Source organism: Coffea arabica, chromosome 5c (genome assembly GCF_036785885.1).
Source record: "Coffea arabica cultivar ET-39 chromosome 5c, Coffea Arabica ET-39 HiFi, whole genome shotgun sequence".
Classification (NCBI taxonomy): Eukaryota; Viridiplantae; Streptophyta; class Magnoliopsida; order Gentianales; family Rubiaceae; genus Coffea; species Coffea arabica.
In genome coordinates, this window is record NC_092319.1 from 33200387 (window position 1) to 33206173 (window position 5787).

Genomic DNA, 5787 nt, shown 5'->3' on the forward strand with positions numbered 1-5787 from the left:
AGAAATTTTAGAAGAGGTACACCGATCAAAGTTTACGGTACACCCTGAAAGGAATAAAATGTACCAAGATTTGAAGAGTCTATATTGTGAGGACCCGAAAAATTTCTTATTGTTATCAAATATTAACCGTTTAATTAAGTATTTAACCACCTGTTTCTCCCAAATAATTTATTACGACCATTTTAAATCCATTCGTATGGAATAATGTCTTCATTATGTTTTTGAAATGTCCCGTTAACAACTTCAATTTTCGGAAGGATTGTTTAAGTGAGAAATAATGAACACGAGTGTTTCAAGGTGATATTGTATTCGAGAGTATGATTATCCTGGGGAAATTAAGAACGGACAATAGCAGATTAAGAAAAGTTAATCGAGAATCAAAGGTGAATAAGTTCTAGGTGAGCATATATTACTCACGCGTGGATAGTTTTCCAAAGGACGCATGGATACAAATTTATTGGAGATTTGCGGAGTTAATACTCGACTCATGTAAAGACTCGTAAAACTCCTATTAAAACCCTAATTTGAGCTTATTTAATTATTTACTTGTTCATTTATTCCGAGTATTATTTTCTAGACCTATTGAACCTAAATACATGGTAATATAACTTCGTTATATTTTTAAAATGATTCGTTTCGAAAATTAATTTCCTAGAGCGCGTTTAGTAAAAATAGTGAATAGTACTTGGAGATTTTATCCGCGTAGTAGCACAATAAGCTTGGAATATTGGAGACTTGTACTATGGTCCTAAAATAGGTAATCTTATGAATAAATATTCAAGTGATAGTTAATAGTGCAATCGTTATAAGAATTTCTCGGAAGTTTCGCGTTATAACGTTAAATTTGACGGTACGCGTTTTCACGCGCGACTTCAATTGAGGGACTTTAGACCCTTATTTCGGGACAATTAAGAGTGAATAATATTTACATGAATATATATGCCTTGGAGGTTTAGTGCACTAGTGAACCAAACGCGCGAGGAAATCAAGCCGTAATCGCACCAAACGGCCCCTAATGAGAGTTGACTTTTGGGTGAATTACCACCACTTATATCACCTTCTCTTGGAAGCTAAAGGAAGTCAGATTTCCCTCCATTTTCTCTCTCCTCACAGCCGACCAAACACCCTCCTCTCTCTAACACATTTGCTTCAAAATTTCTGCTCACTAATCTCACTCAAAACCACCCCAAATCATCTCCAAATTTAACCAAACTTGCACCACACCAGCTTGACACTTGAGGATCATTTTGAGCTGCAAACAAGGGCTGGAAATCACGGTTTTTCTGGGGTAATAGAGGGCCGAAATTTCTGATTGAACACCAACCCAAAGTAAGTGATGATCCACTCTTGGAAACTTGAAGTTTGAAAGCTATCTTACCTTGTTAAGTTCATGCATGCATTTTGTTAGCTTGTATATGGTGTAAAAATGTGATTGTGGGCTCTTTGAATTCCCACACTTGGGTTGTTGTTGCTGATTTGATGAGTGATGGTGATTATATTGTTGGTTTAGTGGTTATAATGATGCATTAGTGGTGGGTAATTAGTAGAAACTTCATTGGGTGTAAGAAGCAAAAACTTCCGATTTTGCCCTGCCATGTTCGGCCATTTTAAGGCCAGTTTTTAATGAACTAATGGATTGAATTGGATGCCTATATGATGTATTAGAGGTGTGGAAAATTTCATTGGAAAATATTGAGGTTTGATTGAGCAAATGAATTTTTTTGAGAAACCAGCAAATCTGGAAAACTGATTCGCGTGTGTCTCTGACCAGCAGTAGTATTTTGGCTATAACTCTGTCCTCGGATGTCGAAATCATGTGCCGTCGGTGGCGTTGAAACTAGACATTCCTAGCTTTAATTTGGTATATAATGCACGTTCTGATTCTTTGTGAGCAAGCCGAACCAAATGTTTTAAATTCGCTGTCCTGTTGCTCTGTTCATCTGGAATGAAGTGTTCAGGCAGCAACTTGATGCCCGATTTTGAACCAGATGGGTGCCGAATTTGGAAACGATTTCTTCTGTGATATTTTAACTCTATGAATGTATTTTCCAACGGCGTAAGCCATGCTCGATTTCGAGCTATATTGACTGAGTTGTGACTGAAACAAGTGGACTGCTCTGTTTTGGAAAACCCTAATGTTTGGACTGGTTTGGAACAAAATCTTGGAGTGAACTTGTTAGTTGATGTTCTTGATATTAAACACTTACCAAAGGTATTATGGATGTTTCTTAGGCCTTTATTTCACAAATGAACCATGGTTGGATAACTTTCTTGGTTAAACGATTGGAAATTTGGAAAATGAAAGTCAAAGGCAGATTGCCTTAGGATTTTTCTTGAACTTTGGTTGGCTAATTAACTACCTTGCCGAAGGTATTTTTCCCCGAAATTCGATAGAGAGATACTTTCCATATAGTATTGAAATACTGCCAATTTTAGTGCCAATTCAAGTTCGTTTCGATACCCAATTGAATTACTTAAGTTAGAGGTTCAAATCTGGAAAATTCTCATCCAGTCTTGAATTTGCTCAACTTCGGGCTACCGTATCTCGGTACTCGAAACTCCGATTCTTGATCCGCTTGTTTTGTTATAAACTTCACTTGCAACACTAATTGAGCTGCAAATTCAGAGGCCGGTTTGCAACGTGTGAATCGTGCCGAATTTCCAAAGTTGGCCGAAATCCAACTTAATTCTGCCATGAAAACCCACCCTGCGTCTTCAAGCTCATTTTTGACCACTTTTCACTTCGATTCATGGAAAAGTGTCTTCTAGGAACTTATAGTACTCTCTAAGAGGTTTCCAACGGTATAAAGTTTTCCAATTCTCGACTTATACCGAGCGAGTTACGATTTTTCAAGGATTCATCATAAAACTGAAAAATTTTCCAATTTCAAAGAAATAGAGTTTTTCAAGAACTCTTTATTCTTTTGATATTCTTAAAACGTTTTGCTTACGATTTTCATGATAAAAACTCAAATAATATTGTACATAATAAAAGGCAAGTTGAACCTCGATTTACGTGTAATTGAGGTTCCTTTTTGCGAAATAATCCTTAGATTGTACTAGTGTACAATCTTCTTGATAAGTGGGTTAATTGTGTGATTATCCACTGTTAATTGCCAGGCGCACAAGGAGACCTTCAAGAGGATCTCACCGTGGACACTTGAACTCCCAGAAAATAATTCTTATTGAATTGCTCGGTGAGTGTCAAGTGTGTGAATTTTGATACTTGTTTATTTGTGGTATTTGTTGAAAGTTTTAAAAATAAGGGCGGGTGCGTACTTTATCGCACTCGTTCTAATTTCAAATGAATGAATGAAATGTATTGAATGAATGAATGAAATGCAATGTTATGTCATGAATGCTTATGTCGTTGGAGTGAACCTCCTCGACTTTCAAATGAATGGGGGACGCCCAAACTCATAGGCCGTCCTTAGACTCGAGCCAGCAATGGGCTTGGTCGGGGATTTGGGCGAGCCATGAGATACATATAAGCTCGACCTAATAAGAGGTCTTGCTTGGCATACTCGTTGAGTATCGCCCAATAATGGACATTGTGGGCCCTTGGGGTGTACGGTGGACGGAGGAAAGAAAGTGGTGATCTACGGAAATGGAAATACCGACCCGGTTGACAGGAGGGTCAATGCGGGAAAGTATACGAATGACATCGACAGAGCGAGTGGAACTTAGCTCCTGAGAGCTACTATATCCTTGAATTGTTTCTGATTTACTTTTCCTGCTCGAATGATTGATTAATGAAATATCCTGTTTTATTTAATGAATTTGGGATTGCTATTTGAACAAAGTGCTTGCATGTGTGTTCTTGGCCTCACGAGCGTTTTGCTCACCCTATAGATTTGTTTTCCTTAACAGGATTGGACTTGGAGAAATGTTGGAGAAACCCCTCTTGGCGTACTCTTGTTTTAGGGTTTCCGTTACACTTTGGGGCTAGACTTGTGATTGATGTATATTTTGAATATTGATGTATTTCGAGATTTCGATGTAATGATTGGGCAGATGTTGAATATTGATAAGCTTGAAAGCTTACGCACTGATTGTATTTATGGTATTTAATCGTAACGTCTAGTGTTGTATTAAGCTTGGACGGAAATTGCTTGAGTCCTGGCGAGAGCTGGGCAGGCGTCCCGCGGATACCCTTTGGTTCGCCTTAGGGAGAAGTGGGGGCGTCACAGTTGGTATCAGAGCTTAGGCTTTAGATCTCTGTAGTGTATCCTAGGCTTAAATGTTTAGGATGCCGGACTGTGGAACTGGTTGGAAAGTTAAGTGACTGCTCGTGGGAACGAAAACTAGAACTTAGGTTTGGATTAGTGGATGATAAGGAGTCTTAATCTTGTGTGATACATGTGGGATAATATGGGGTGATCAAATCCAGTTTATTCAGTGTATTTGGTCCCATTTAAGCTTTTAATCTTAGTTGTAAGTTACGGAAAGTAATGGTGGCATTGCACCGTCTTGGAGACGCGTTATGGTAACCATGGCCGTGAAGGGCCTAGGGAAGGGCTCGTTGGAAGTGTGATCCAACTCGCCGAACTAGTATGATATGTTATTTCCAAAGGACTTACTCGTGCCCAAGTAATGGAGTGTTTATAGTGGCCGATCATCGGAAGTGGCTATTTGAGGAAAATAGGGTGATTCAAGGGGATAATCGAGAACCGAGGGCGATTGTGGATGTCTAGACTACTAGAATTCCTGAAGTGGAGATTGAGATATTTAAGGAGCGAGGAAGACAAAAGCTCCTTGTGAGAAGCTTTAAAAAGCTAAGAATCGACTTGTGGGGTAGTGTCCGAAATTAAAGACATGATGGATAAGTCGATGGCTGGGTGTATTATCTTGGTTGAACAAGTGGAGAATGACAAGATATTCGATAAGGGACATGAGATTTAAAACTCCTAGTGCTGGAAATGGAAATGATCCTACGGAGGTAATTAAGACTTTTGGCTCCGCCAATCACTAAGTTAGTGATTTAAACTATTTTAATAGTTTTGCCAAAGATAGAAGGGGTGGCACTCGCTTAAAGGCCTTTGCATTTTGTATCTTGTTTCACAATGTTTCCTACCTTTTGAGGCAATTAAACGTTACTCATGGCATGATTGACTTTACTGTTTCATGATTTCAAATCCATGATTGGGTTGTACCCATTTGCGATTATTTTGGTATCTTCCCTTTTTATTCTTGTATTTGTTGGCGTGATAAAGGTATCACTTTTCAAACTCCGTTTATATGCACTCACTTTATGTCATGCCTTTAAATATGTTAAATTTATGGGTGACCAAAAGAGTGAAAAGGAGTGAGGGTGAGGGATTAAGCAACCCCAAGCTCAAGGAGACGATTATAGAGTGACTGCTGGACTGGATCAAAACCCTAGAAATGAATGAAAATAATCGTGTAGTTATTGCTATTAATCAGACGATTGATGCCCTAGCATGATTAGTGGAGCACTAAAACCCTAAACCAATCAACCAACCTAAGAACCAAGTAAGGTTGAGGAGTTGAGCAATTCTTGAAGTTCGCTCCATCTAAGTTTCACGGAGAATCTAATCTCGAAATAGTAGGATCGATTTAAGGGAATCAAATAAGGTACTAGTGAAAACAAGATATTAGAGTTTCTTCTCGAGTAACTTATAAGTAAGTATTGGAGAGTGAACTAAGACTTGAAAATTTTATATTAAGGAATATGGTCCCTGCATCTGGTTATGTTTGTAAGTAATGATAACAATCTCTTGGAGACTTAAGAACTCGCCGTATTAAGCAGAGGATAGTTAAGATTGG

General features: G+C 38.4%; 1 long non-coding RNA gene across 1 annotated transcript; it reads left to right on the forward strand.

The window, feature by feature from the left end:
- Positions 1–1234: 1234 nt before the first annotated feature.
- LOC140007503 (uncharacterized) lies at positions 1235–4044 on the forward strand. Its single transcript, XR_011814817.1, has 2 exons — positions 1235–1329; positions 3121–4044. It is a non-coding gene; the product is annotated as an uncharacterized lncRNA (long non-coding RNA).
- The last annotated feature ends 1743 nt before the right edge of the window (positions 4045–5787 follow it).